At 39.1% G+C, this 13,682-nt stretch overlaps 1 protein-coding gene across 2 annotated transcripts in view; it reads left to right on the top strand.

The window, feature by feature from the left end:
* The window catches only part of CFH (complement factor H), a 138,682-nt gene that overhangs the window by 5,161 nt on the left and 119,839 nt on the right, over positions 1-13,682 (top strand). The window contains exon 3 of one of the 2 annotated variants that reach the window (XM_081322661.1): positions 1,481-1,576. The gene's annotated coding sequence lies outside the window, so the exon portion shown is untranslated. Of the gene's footprint in view, positions 1-1,480; positions 1,577-1,694; positions 1,710-13,682 lie in introns of those variants that run through there. The other variant, XM_081322662.1, reaches the window with a different exon arrangement.

Raw genomic sequence — 13,682 nt, 5'->3', positions numbered from 1 at the left:
TTGAATAAAATTGTATTTCTGAACATGGTTCTTGAAAAAAAATGAAAATGGGAAACTGGAGTCTTACTTTGCTTTCTCTTCCCAAGAAGGAACTAAGAAGTACTCCTCTAGTTACAACCTGACACTCAGCATCCCTTCAAAATTACAAAACACGCCTCCCCCAAGTATTTAAACCCAAATTCCCTTCTGTCAGCTGGTTTCTCCCCCCCCCCCAGTGTCACATGATTGCATTTTGGTATATTCAGCAACCAGCTCACATTTACAGTGATGTCCTGCTTTCTTGTGACCGTGATTTATGGTGTGTGTGTGTGGGGGGGGTGTTAAATAGAAATTGGTGTTTACTTCAGGAGTCTGATTGAAAAAAACACCCATTATGAACAAAGGGTTTAATAACTATGGAATTCACTTAACTTCAGATTAGCTTAAAGGTGACTTGCTTAACAACTGCTGTAAAAAAATGTAAAATTGGGTTGGTCAATCCACTTAATAATTGGCATGATTTATGACTGTAATTCTGGGCTTAATTACAGTTGTAAGTCAAAGACTCCTAGTATTATTAAAAGCATAGAAGAATTGAACAGTATTAAATGTCAAGTAAATGTGTTTCTACATTAGTCTGGACTTGCCCAACTTTAGAATCAACTATAATAATAATGTGTGCTATAGATAAATAAGAGTGTTTGGCATTTTTCTCTTGGACTTTGATATCATAATAAATCAGTATGGAAGTCCAGTTCTTCTGGTTCCACAACTGTTCCCTCCAGACCAAATTGCTATATGGCTGCTGCAAGTTTGGGTGTATATATTATTGTTAGGTGACCTATGTCTTCTGGTTACTTAAGATACACAGACTATAAACAAATTGTTTTTAATTGAATTACCAGGATTAAGTTTAAATAAATGACAGAAGGTGTGCTGTTTGTCCTTATTGTGTACTTGTGTGTGTTTATAACATTAGCTTAGAGACAGGCAGTGCTTGGCAATCTATAAATATAACATCTATACTTGGTTCTTGAATATTTGTGCAGGTCCAGAACCAAGATAAATGAACATAGAGTCTTAGATGAGGTAATTAATGACTCTGCCAGACTCAGTACCCTAATTGTTGACATATCAGCTTGCTATTTTAACTGCTCTGGTAGGAATTTAAACAAACAAGCATGATTCAATTCTGAGTTGTTTTTGAGCAAAGGCAGCATCTGGGACTCCAAGGATTACCTCAGTTAAGATGGGTGTAACATTACAAATATTATAGGCCCTAGTGGAAAAAGCTTTGCTTAGTAGTTCTACTGCAATTTACTGAGGATCTTTTGGCATGAAAGATGAAAATGAGTAAGTTACGCCTACAGGTCTGTACACACTTAAGAAACCAAAGTCATTGGGACTTGTTTTGGTAACATAAAATTAAAAATTAAGATCATCAAGGGATCTTAATTTTTAAATACTAATTACCAATTTACCAACTCCTTACCTTTTCTAGACATGAAAGAGGAGGAAGTGATTCTAAATGAAGATGTCAGCAATTAAAAACCCCAGAATGGGATTCCAAGCTAAGCTCTCCAATGGACTGAGACTGGTAAGCCCCATCTTGCTGGTAGCAGACCCCTTGTGTCTGTGGATGGATTTCCCAGGCCCTGCCCCTGTGGAGCCAGGGTAGTAAAGGGAGTTTTGAGTTTGAGCTCAAGGGCTGCTTTGGAAAGAAGTTGAAGGTGAGTACCTCTAAATTTTAACTTTAAAGCCTAGGGGAACAAAGGAAATGTGTCTATGTCTGTGTGTGTGAGTGAGAAGACCCTTTTCCTAATCACAGTTGGATTTTGCTCCCTCTGGTCTTTCCTAACCGCAGAAAGGATCTGTTCAAGCGGCAGACCCTGGAAAGCATGGGGGTTTGGCCAGAGCACAGGACCTTTTGTTAGGAAAAGGGAGAGGCTGTGTGAAGATGGAATGGAATGAGTGAATGAGAGAATTGGATTTGGGCAACCAGCTGGTAAGGCCCTGTAAGCAAAGCCTAGTTCAAAAGGTGCCAGTATTCACTGCATAGGGGGCAGAAAAGAAGGGGTCAGTACTCATCGCTTTCCAAAAGGCACAAGTCCTCCCAGACCCATGAGGGTCTGAAAACTGTGACAGAAAAGGAGGGGTCAGTACTCATCGTTTTTTCAAAAAGTTGCAGGTCCTCCTGGACTAACAAGGAGTCCAAAAACTGTGACAGGTAGTTCAATGGAAATGAAGGGCACTGTAGTTTTTGATGGCTTAACATCAGATTCCTTTGACATTCAAAGTGGAGTGAAGCAGGGCTGCATCCTTGCGCCAACTTTATTCGGGAACTTTTTTGCTGTCATGGTGAAACACCCTTTTGGAACTGCAACAGAGGGTATTTATGTATTTATCTCCGGATCAGATCAGACAGAAAACTCTTTAATCTCTCTAGATTGAGAGCAAAGTCTAAAGTCCAGCTGAAATGCCTACGGGATTTCCTCTTTGCTGATGATGCTCCCGTTACTGCTCACACTGCCGAAGACCTTCAATAACTTATGGACTGTTTTAGCAAGGCCTGCCAAGACTTTGCACTAACAATCAGCCTGAAAAAAAACACAAGTCATGGGTCAGGATGTGGATTCACCTCCCTGTATTACAATCTCTGCACAAGAACTGGAGGTCATCCATGACTTTGTGTACCTCGGCTCAACCATCTCTGACACTCTCTTTAGATACTGAGCTGAATAAATGTATTGGTAAAGTGGCCACCACATTTTCCAGACTTACAAAGAGAGTATGGTTTAATAAGATGACAGAAGATCCAGGTCTATAGAGCCTGCGTCCTGAGCACACTCTTGTACTGCAGTGAGTCTTGGACCCTTTACACACGGCAGGATAGAAAGTAACACCTTTCATATGCACTGTCTCTGGTGTATTCTTGGCATCACCTGGCATGACAAAGTTCCAAATAGTGCAGTCCTGGAAAGTGCTGGAATTTCTAGCATGTATACACTATTGAAACAGCGACGTCTATACTGGCTTGGGCATGTCGTGAGAATGGCTGATGGTCAGATTCCAAAAGATCTCCTGTATGGAGAACTAGTGCAGGGAAAGCGCCCCAGAAGGAGACCAGAGTTGTGATATAAGGATATCTGCAAGAAGGATCTAAAGGCCTTGGTAATGGACATTAACAGCTGGGAAACCTTGACCTCTGATCACTCAGCTCGGAGGCTAAAGACACAGCATGGCCTTCTCCAATTCGAAGAGACATTTGTGCGGTAGGCTGAGACAAAGAGGCAGTCCCAGAACCATCGAAATCTGGGGGCTGGACGGGGGGCAGATTGTATCTGCCCTCAGTGTGGAAGGGACTGCCACTCTCGAATTGGCCTTATTAGCCACACCAGATGCTGCTTTAGGACCTCTTTCCAGAGCACAATACCATAGTCTCTCGAGACTGAAGGATGCCAATGATATTTCACAGGAAAGGATGGGTGCATATTTCGTCAGGGAACCAAAGTCCTCCTGGATGCTTTTTTTGTCCAAAAACCAGAAGGTTTTTTTTTTCCTTTTGTACCTGACTGAACCAAAGTGAGCCTCACATCTGAGAGGGAACATGGGAAGTGGCAGTTCAAAGGTAATAATTAGGACCCCCTAGGAGATTTGCTTGAAATGAAGAGCAAGAGAAATATGCAAGGAATGGGCTTTGCTGGAAAACCAATTTGGCTAAATAAAGGTACTTACAGGGAAATTAAAAAATAAGAAATAGTTATTCTCTCTCTCTCCAGAACCACGCGGTATGTTTAAAATTTATGCCTTCCCTAATTTGAGTTAACTGAGATTTATGATGGAAATGACTAGGATGTGTAAAACTAAGACTTCTGTTTCCTTTTCTGTTCTCTTGTCTTTGTGTGTATATGTGTGTCAAAGTCTTTGTGTGTGAGGTAAATGTGACTGTTAACTGTCTCTAATCCAAAGAGAAAAGAATTTTAAAATTCTGCTAGAAATTCTGTTTAAATTAAGCCACCAAAAAGAAAATGTCCTCACTCTGTTTTGTCTGGCCAACAAACAGAGTGAAGAGAAATGTGTTTGTTTGTTTGTTTTTTCTTTTCCCCTTTCTCTCTCTGTACTCTTAAGAACAGCCCAAAGTTAGGAGGAGGGAATGTTTTAAGTTCATCTGCTGGAAAAGTTTCACTTGCATTTACTCTGTGTTTTATCTACCTATCCTTTTCCTGAAACATGAGGTGTGCCTAGCTAGAAGAGCCTCCTGAAGCTCAAGGTTGCTTGTGTGGGGGGAAATAATCTTCTTAAGTTACTTTACTTATCCTATCACTAATTGGTGAAACTACTATGAACTTAATCCTGGAACACATAAGCATTTTTCAATCTCTAAAATAATGTGGTCTATTTTAGAATAAACAGGGCTCAGAACGGAGTTCCGGCACCTTTTTTTGATGGATTTTTTCAACTTTTGCACAAGCTGTGCTACTCCCTCTATTGGCTTTTGAAAGCCAATAGGAATTGCTGCTGAGCGTGCCAAAACACCCAGCCAGCAAACGTTGCACATGCAAGTTGTCTGCAATGAAGGCAAGTTGGCAGGAACTTTGCACCCCTCTCTGCTGCCCAACTATACCATCTCCTAGTTGTAAGTAAGAGAGGACCAGGAGTGGGAAGTAGGGAGCAGCACTTAATTCTGCTCTGCTGAAAAAGCAGAGTCCATGTGTACTCCTGCCTCGTGCTCACCCGTGTCAGCCAGGCTCTCTATGCCATACTGCAGTATGGAGAACCTGGCATCAAAGCCCGGAAAGCATGTGCACGCCTGCCTCGTGCTCACCTCATGTCAGCCAGGCACCGTGGGGCACGGTGGGTGGCTGATCTTCCATGGGCTGGCCCAGCTGTTGGCCTACCTGGTGCTGGACCTGCACCCGCCCCCCCGCCTCCTTGCCCTGCGCACCTACGTGGCCACCCTGGAGCACCTGGCCCATGACGCCTGCCGCCGCCTCAGCCTTCTTGCTGCCCCACAACGGCATCTGGCTTGGCGACTGCAAGCTCTGCGCCATCAATGTACATTGTGGGAGACACATCACGTCGCATGGATTGGCCCTGAACTGCTGCACTGACTTAACCTGGTTTGACCACATCGTCCCCTGTGGCCTGCAGGGGCTGGGGGGGTCACCTCCCTCATCCAGGAACTGTGTTTCATGGCTACTATTTTAGTAGTTATCTGGATTCTTGCAGGTTTTATACATCTGAAGTGGTAATCTTAAGCATTTTTTTCATAAATTACTTAAGGATATGCAACTATATTTTCTCATATTTATCTAATGTTGTTTTAGCATCTACTTTTTTCAATCCATTTTCTTTCTGTCATTAATTCCCGGACTTCTGGGTGGCAAGGCTCTGCCGCCGGCAGCCATTCTGGCTGTCAGCCCCATCGTCTCCGTAGAGCCGCCGAAAACAGCGCCGATCAGCTGTTTTGACGGCTCGGAAGCCTGCTCCTCGGAAGAAGAGGAGGGGGTGAGCGCCCAGGCAGGGGTAGAGCTCTCCCTGGCCGCCAGAGTTGAAACTCTGGCGGCTGAAGGATTGAGCCCCCCCCCCCGAAGCCTGAGTTTGCTCTGGACTTCGGGACGCCTCTGCTCTGGGGTTTTGGAGCAGAGCAGGGCATCGCAACCATCCCTGCCAGCAAGAGTGAACTTTAGACGACTTGGATGCAGGCAGAGCGATACAGGAGAATCAGGTGAAAGTGAATTTATGATCTTTAACTCGGTGGATTTTGTGGAGTTTGATAAAAGTGAAAGTGCGTAGCAGGCAATAGTGGGTGAAAATGGCTGCCAAATCTTCTAAAGTTCCTAGAAGCATGGGGGCTTCTCCGGTGCAGCAATCTTCGTTACAAGCTTTAATGCCCCCCCTGCACCTGCACCTGCACCTGTACCAACTTTTACAGTGAAAGATTTGCAGGATGTTTTGCAAGAGGCTATGAAAAAGCAATCTCAACAATTAGCTGAACTTATGGAGGAGAAGCTTACAGAAATGAGGGCAGACATCTTACTTGCATTTCAAGGCATGGCTGTATGTATAGAGCGTTTGGACGAGAGAGTGGAAGATCTCAGCCAAAATAATATCAGACTAGATGCAAAAATGACAGAGACTGAAAATGTGGTGGATAAAATTGACGACGATTTGACCTTGGTACAGTACACAGAGATGGAGTTCGCTGTGAGAATTAGAGGCTTAAAAGAGGATTCTAAGGAAAATTTGAAAAAAAATAGTTTCAGAGGCTTTGGAAGGTGTTTTGGAGCGATCAGCAGAAGAAATTATGGAAGATATAGACAAAATATTTCGTGTTAATTCATGGATTGCACGACAAAGGAAACTACCCAGAGATGTGGTGGTTTATTTTACAAAGAGAGCAATTAGAAATGAGGTCATCCAAGCTTTTTACAATAATAAATTTGCAATTGCTGAACAAGAAGTTTTGATTTTAAAAGAGATCCCTCCAAGAATTTTAAGGAGAAGGAAGGAATTTGCTTTCTTGGCACAAGAGTTAAGAAGAAGGGATATTCAGTTTAGATGGGAGATACCAGTGGGTATGGTGTTGATGTTTGCAGGCACGAGACATCGTCTTCTTACAGTGTTGCAGGCACGTGATTTTTATACTAATGTTTTAAAAGCAGTCCCCATACCACTTTTGGAATCTAAAAAGAAGAATGGTGAGGGAGAATGTCAACCACAAAGTGAGAATCTACAAGGTGCTGAAGGAGCTGCACAGATGAAAGATGGAGAGTTCCAGAAAGTTACAGGAGTGGATCAAATTACAGTATCATCGGAGGAGGTTAGAGACCAGAGAATGACACGTGCTGCTGCTAGACGAATGAGACGAGAGCAAGAACAAGAACAGCAGAGAGTTATGATGGCACCTCCAAAACTTACTTACAGTGAAGCAGTGGGAGGAGCGCGACCTAAGAGAGTGCAGGTGATTTTGGAAGAAGCGCTCCAAAAGCTTCAGGTCGCGAAAGATGGCGACAAAGTTTCTAACCTGGAATGTTAATGGCTTAAATTCACCACAGAAGAGAAAGAAAGTATTTCAATATTTAAAACAATTTAAAAATGATGTTATTTGTCTACAAGAAACACATATTAGAGCCACGGACCAAAAGTATTTGTTAAATTCAAGGTTGGGCACACAATTTATTGCTTCTGCAATGGACAAGAAAAATGGAGTGGTTATTTATGTTAAGAATACTTTGACAGCGGCTTTAATTGAAGCAGATAAACAAGGAAGATATGTTATAATTGAACTGTTAATAGAAGGCAAGAAAACGCTTTTGGTTGGATTATATGCTCCTAATCAACAACAAGGAGATTTCTACAGTTTATTACACAGCAAGATAACTCAGTGGGATTATAAATCTTGTATTTTTATGGGAGACTGGAATGGCGTTTTGGATGTACAAATGGACAAGGGGTTTTTTTTTAAAGCACCCCAAGTCATGCTAAATTGCCTAAATCTTTTTTTGAGATGAAGGATGACTTGGAATTGTGAGACATTTGGAGAGAAATTTGCAAGAAAAGGACTATACTTTTTTCTCCGATAGACATCAATCTTTCTCCAGAATTGACTTTATATTAATTACTAATGATTTTTTTTCTAGGATTAAGAAGATCAAGATTTGTCCAAGAACTATGTCTAATCATAGTCCAGTATGGTTAGAGATAGAAAAAGATAATAGGGATAGGCGCTCCTGGCACTTAAATGAAAATTTGTTTAGATATCAGGAAAATGTGGAAGAGTGTAAAAAACAGATGAAGGAATTTTTAAAAATTAATATGTATAAAGGTACTTCTATTGAAATGGTTTGGGATGCTAGTAAAGCTTATATGAGAGGTGTACTAATATATTTGAACAATAAATATAGACGTAACTTGGAATTTAGGAGGAAAGAATTAGAGAATGAAATTAAGGAAAAAGAAAAGGCTTTAATTTTGAATCCATCGGATGGGAAGATTAAAGAGGTAATTAATTTACTAAGGGGCCAGTTTGATAAGTTGATGGCTGACCAAGTGGCAACTAACTTACGGTATGTTAGACATAATATTTTTTGTAATGCTAATAAACCAGGTAGATGGCTAGCTTATTTGTTAAGGAAGACGCAAAGGGCTTCTAATATAGATAGAATAGAACACAAGGGTAAGAGTCTTATCAAAAAGACCTTTGTTGATTTTTATTCTAAGTTGTACACTAGAGATAAGATTAGAGATGCAGATATAGATAATTACTTGGCAAGAGCTAATATTCCTGTTCTTACACAAGAACAAAAGGAAGAGATGAACCAATTGATAACTGATGAAGAAATTTTTTCAGCAATCAAACAACTGAAAGTGGGCAAAGTGCCAGGTACGGATGGATTGACTGCTGTGTATTATAAAAACTTACAGTTAGAGATGGTGAAGCCTTTAAGGGAATTGTTTCAGACAATTCAAATGGGAGGAGGGGTACCTCCGTCTTGGAAAACTGCTTTTATTTCTTTGATTCTGAAGGAAGACCAGGATGTCACCCAAGCAAAAAATTATAGGCCAATATCACTTTTGAACACGGACTACAAGGTATTTGCTAAAGTTTTAGCTAACAGATTAATGAGGGTAATGCAACAAGTAATTCATGGTGATCAAACTGGGTTTATAAGTGGTAGACAAATGAAGAACAATGTGAGGCATATAGTAGATTTGTTGGAATTTTTGGAAAGAAACAATCAGATCCCTGCAGCGTTGATCATCTTGGATGCTGAAAAAGCCTTTGATCAATTGGATTGGCAATTTTTGTTGAAAGTATTAGATAAAATGAAATTTGGGGATAAATTTTTACAACCAATCAGGGCAATATATCAAAAGCAAACAGCCCGTATAATAGTTAATAACAGTTTGACTGAAGTATGTAATATTGAAAAGGGTACAAGGCAGGGGTGCCCGTTGTCACCTTTATTATTTGTTTTAACATTGGAAATATTATTGATTAAAATACGGGATTCAATATTATTGATTAAAATTAAGGGAATTCAAATTAGAGAGCAGGATTATAGATTGAGGGCGTTTGCAGATGATCTGGTTGTTACAGTGACTCACCTTGATTATTCAGTTGTAGTATTGATGGAGATAATAACACAATATGGGAAAGTTTCTCGATTTAAGGTTAATATACAAAAAACTAAAATGTTGTCTAAAAATATGACAGTATCACAAAAGGCTGTCTTAGAAGAGCTAACGGGATTTGAAATAGTTAAAAGGGTTAAATATTGGGATATATTTATCACCCTCAAATGTAAAGTTATATAAAAATAATTATGAAAAGTTATGGGGAAAAGTACAAAAAGAATTAGATAGTTGGAAAAAAATACAATTATCTTTATTGGGAAGAATTGCAGCTGTAAAAATGAATGTTTTGCCAAAATTTTTATTTTTATTTCAAATGATACCTATACTTAAGAAGGACTTAAATTTGGAGGAATGGCAAAAAGGAATTAATAAATTTGTTTGGGCAGGGAAAAAGCCATGAGTCAAATTTAAGATTATGCAAGATACGCGTGAAAGAGGTGGCCTTAAAATGCCTAATTTTAATTATATTATGAAGCTGCTGCCTTGTCAGCGATAAGTGATTGGTTTAATTTAACACAAGTGAGATTATTAAATCTTGAGGGCCATGATTTGCTATTTGGATGGCATGCATATTTATTGTATGATAAGAAGGTGGACAATGTGTTCAAGATACATATTTTAAGGTATGCTCTGTTGCGAGTTTGGAAAAAGTATAGACACAAGTTAAATTATAAGATACCTATTTGGGCAATACCTAAACACGCAATAGAAAATATAAATGTTGGATTTAAACATGATGTGATTACATATAAGGAAATTTTGAGTTTTGAGAGGAATGTATGGCAATTAAAGCCATATAATATTTTAAAAGAAGAAAAGATTGTACAAACCTGGTTTCAGTATGGGCAATTACAGGCTAGGTGGAAAGAAGACCAGAAAATTGGTTTCTCAATGATTGATGAAAATTTGGTAAAGCAAATTAGAGATCAAGGTCAAGCACATATTAAAAGGATATATCTTGCATTGATAGAAATTGATTCAGAGATGGAACTTGTTAAAGACTGTATGATAAAGTGGGCTCAGAATTTTCAAGAAGTTATTACAATGGATACTTGGGAAAAGATTTGGGTGAGAAATGTAAAATTTACACAGGCCCAAAATTTAAGAGAGAATTTTTATAAAATGTTTTATAGGTGGCACTTAGATCCTAAAAAATTAGCAAGTATGTATCCGAACTGTCAGCCCAAATGTTGGCGGTGTGGTTGTGAGGATGCAACGTATTTTCATATATGGTGGACTTGTAAAAAGGTCAAAGCTTTTTGGATTAAAATTTGGTGGAATATGCAAAAAATATTCAAGAAAAGGATAAAGATTTGTCCGCAATTGTTTTTACTGGGCATTATTACAGATACTACTGTTGTGGACACTAAGTTGATGTTGAATTTAATTACGGCAGCGAGACTTTTAGTAGCGCAATATTGGAAGAAGGAAGAACTGCCGACTATAGAAGAATGGACTTTAAAAGTTTCCAATTTGTTGGAAATGGCAAAGATTTCAGCGTATTTGAAAGACCAGTCGCAACAGAGATATATTGTGGAGTGGCGAAGATGGATTGATTACATCCAGAATAAATATTGGATTAAAAAGTTTCACTTAGCATTTGAATAAGTATTGGATTTATGTGATATATAAATTGCTTGTAGTTATTTTATTAAGAGTTAAAGTGCGATAGAATTTAATATTTTATTGTCGTTTGCATATTGTAGATTATGTTTGTTTGTATTTTTATACCCTGTATTTAGCTCTGGGAAGTCGGGAAGGGGGGAGGGGGAGGGGAGGGAAGAGTTGGGGAGGTTTGGGGAGAGGGGAGGGGGTTGTTTCTTAAAAAATGTATTGTAAAACTTTTCAATAAAAAAAATAATAATTCCCCAAGAATAAGAAATGTAAATTGTAAGCTCCTCATAGCACAGTTCTATATCATTGTTAAAATAGACTGGGCAATTATGGACATATTTATTGATATTCATAAATAGATTGAATTGTAACACTTTCCCCCTCACCTAAGCCTGTTCTCTTGGGTGTATAATTTGAACAGGCCATTTTTTATCAGCATTTGTAAAGAAATGGAAACAAAATGTTTAACTTATGTATTAATAACAATTTCTTTGCAATTCATTATCTTGTCAATAACATGACTCCATCAATTAAACACACGTGTTGAAGGCAGCATAAGCACTTGTATTAGACATCTATTATCTCCCACTGCTAGTCCTTCCAAAAAGAACTCAATATATGTCATACTATATATGCAAAAGTTGTCTCCTCTATTAAAGTGCAACACATCATTTTTCAAGTAGACAAAAAAATAATATTCCATTTTTACTATACCTACGTGCAGTATATAAACATTGGGGAGCTGTCCCACAATTTTTTACCCCTATGGCAGCCTACTAGGCTGTCTTCATGATAAATTTGATAAAACAACTTAGTGTTTTAAGTTCATCATGAACTAAGTCTGATGAAAATAACTATTTTGGCAGGGATGAGTTAATAGCATGCATCTCATTCACTTGAACCAATGTGATCATATCTTTAAAATGGTATGTACAAGCCATCAATAATGTGGTTGCTAATATAGGTAGCTGTTTGTATTTAAGGAGATGCTCACAACAAATTCTAGTTTATTTGGTGAATGCCTGAAAGATGGATAACTTCATCTAAGCCAAAAACAGATGAAGTAAACTTGGCTCAATCTCAAAGATTTGCCGGATGAGAATTGGACAAAACTTTGGAATTTACTATGAACATTTGCCTTAAATACAATAAATTAAATTTATGTTAAGAATTGAATATATATTTTTAATTATATAAATATATAAATAAAATTTTATAAATAAAAGATTAACAAGATGAATGTTCTGGCACCTTTTTTAAAGAAAAAAAGCACTGAGAATAAATGTTAAGGGTAGATTCTCCTGCCCCTGGCAAATTGCACACCTTAAAATATTAGGCTTTTAAAATTATTTGGAGCTTTCAGCATTCTCAAGCTGCCCAGAATTTTTCAAGTTACAAGTCGTAAAGTCTTCTCTAACATGTCACAAATGTTCAGTTCAGAAATGAGATCTTTCATTTATGTTCTCTTACCAAAATCCAGCCTTTCTTTTGCCCTCATATGTGATTCCCTCATTTTGTCTGCCTATCTGTTTCTTTAATCACTGCAGTATTAATGCCTTTTCACACTCTTCCTGCAAGTTACCCACCCCTCCATCTACTTCTCCTTTTCTTATCTTCTGTTCACCATGCCTTGTCTTTCAGCCCTGCATAGATGACTCCTCCCAACCTTTGGAAGCAGAGCACACTGCCCCAGATGCTGCCTCCATCCATTTGAGCCATGGAATTGGGTTTTGAATCCAGCCCTCTACTAAAAAGCCACCATGCAACCAGAGTGGAACAGATCTTCCCAGGTCCTACCATTCCCTCAGATGCCTGTGAATGCTGCAAAGGAAGGAAGGAGTCCTGGAGCCATTGGTCCCCATGTGAAGCCTCAGAAGAAAATTAGGAAGACTATGGGGGGAGGGTGGAAACTCATTGTAAAGTTTTCTTTCTTGCCCCATTTGTATTGAAATAAGCCAGTTGAATGTATTTATTGAGTGATGGCATTTGGGAATAGTTGGCACAGCAACTCCTGAACACTTTAGATTTCTGTCTGATGGGAGGAAAATTTATTCAGAATGTTATATTGCCTGTTTTGTAGAAGTAGCTGCACATACACATGCACACACACCATTCATAATCACATTGAGTCTATCTCTTTCACCTACCTTCAGTAAAGCTCCACCCTGATTCTTGCCCTGTGTGATTAAAACTTTGTAGGAACAACTTCCTGCAAATTCCAAGGGGGAGGTAACCAGGCCCCCTCAGGTGATTTGCAATTCTTATGCCCTGACTGAGGAAGTAGCAGGAAAGAGATCTCCAAACCTAAGCCCTGAATATCTTACACTGGTGGACTCACTATGTGCAATTTAAGAAAATGTAATAGCCTGACCTGCATACAGGCTAACCTCAATTGTACATTACAAACCTGGATGCACTGAACTAAGAGCTAAGGCAGGAAACAACCCTTGAAAATGGGCAGCCAGTGGTTATGTACTGAGGCAAACCTTGGCTGTGAAGAATTTTGGGAGGAATGTGCAAACCTGACTGGAACCTAAAAGTGACATCCAAAATTTGAAAATGAATATTAGACACTATAAATTTCCACCTAACAAAATGTTTGCCCTGACCTTTAGAACTTTATGGGTTGGAAGCTCCCCTTTTGGGAGCTACTGCAGGTATCTTTTTCTGCTTACCTCTGTTAGTGTCTTCTTTTTTTGGCTTAACAGTTTAAAGCTTGTTTACTAAGTATCCCTGATCAGATCAATTTTAATCTTGTGCCAGTAAAAGTGGGTCACTCACACTATTATGACACAAAGGGGGATTGTGGGAAGTCAGCTCCCCAGAGAAGGAAATATTAAAGGGCAGAAAAATATATTTCCTCAAAGGATCTTGAAGAGGCAGGAAAGCATGCCCACTGTTCTTAATAGCTCTAGGTCTCCCCCAAGCAGGGACCAGCTCTATAGAGA

Source organism: Vipera berus (assembly GCF_964194415.1).
Source record: "Vipera berus genome assembly, chromosome: 3".
NCBI classification, from domain to species: domain Eukaryota; kingdom Metazoa; phylum Chordata; class Lepidosauria; order Squamata; family Viperidae; genus Vipera; species Vipera berus.
The sequence above is the reverse complement of the archived record's forward strand: the minus strand, read 5'-3'. Positions and strand labels throughout refer to the sequence as shown.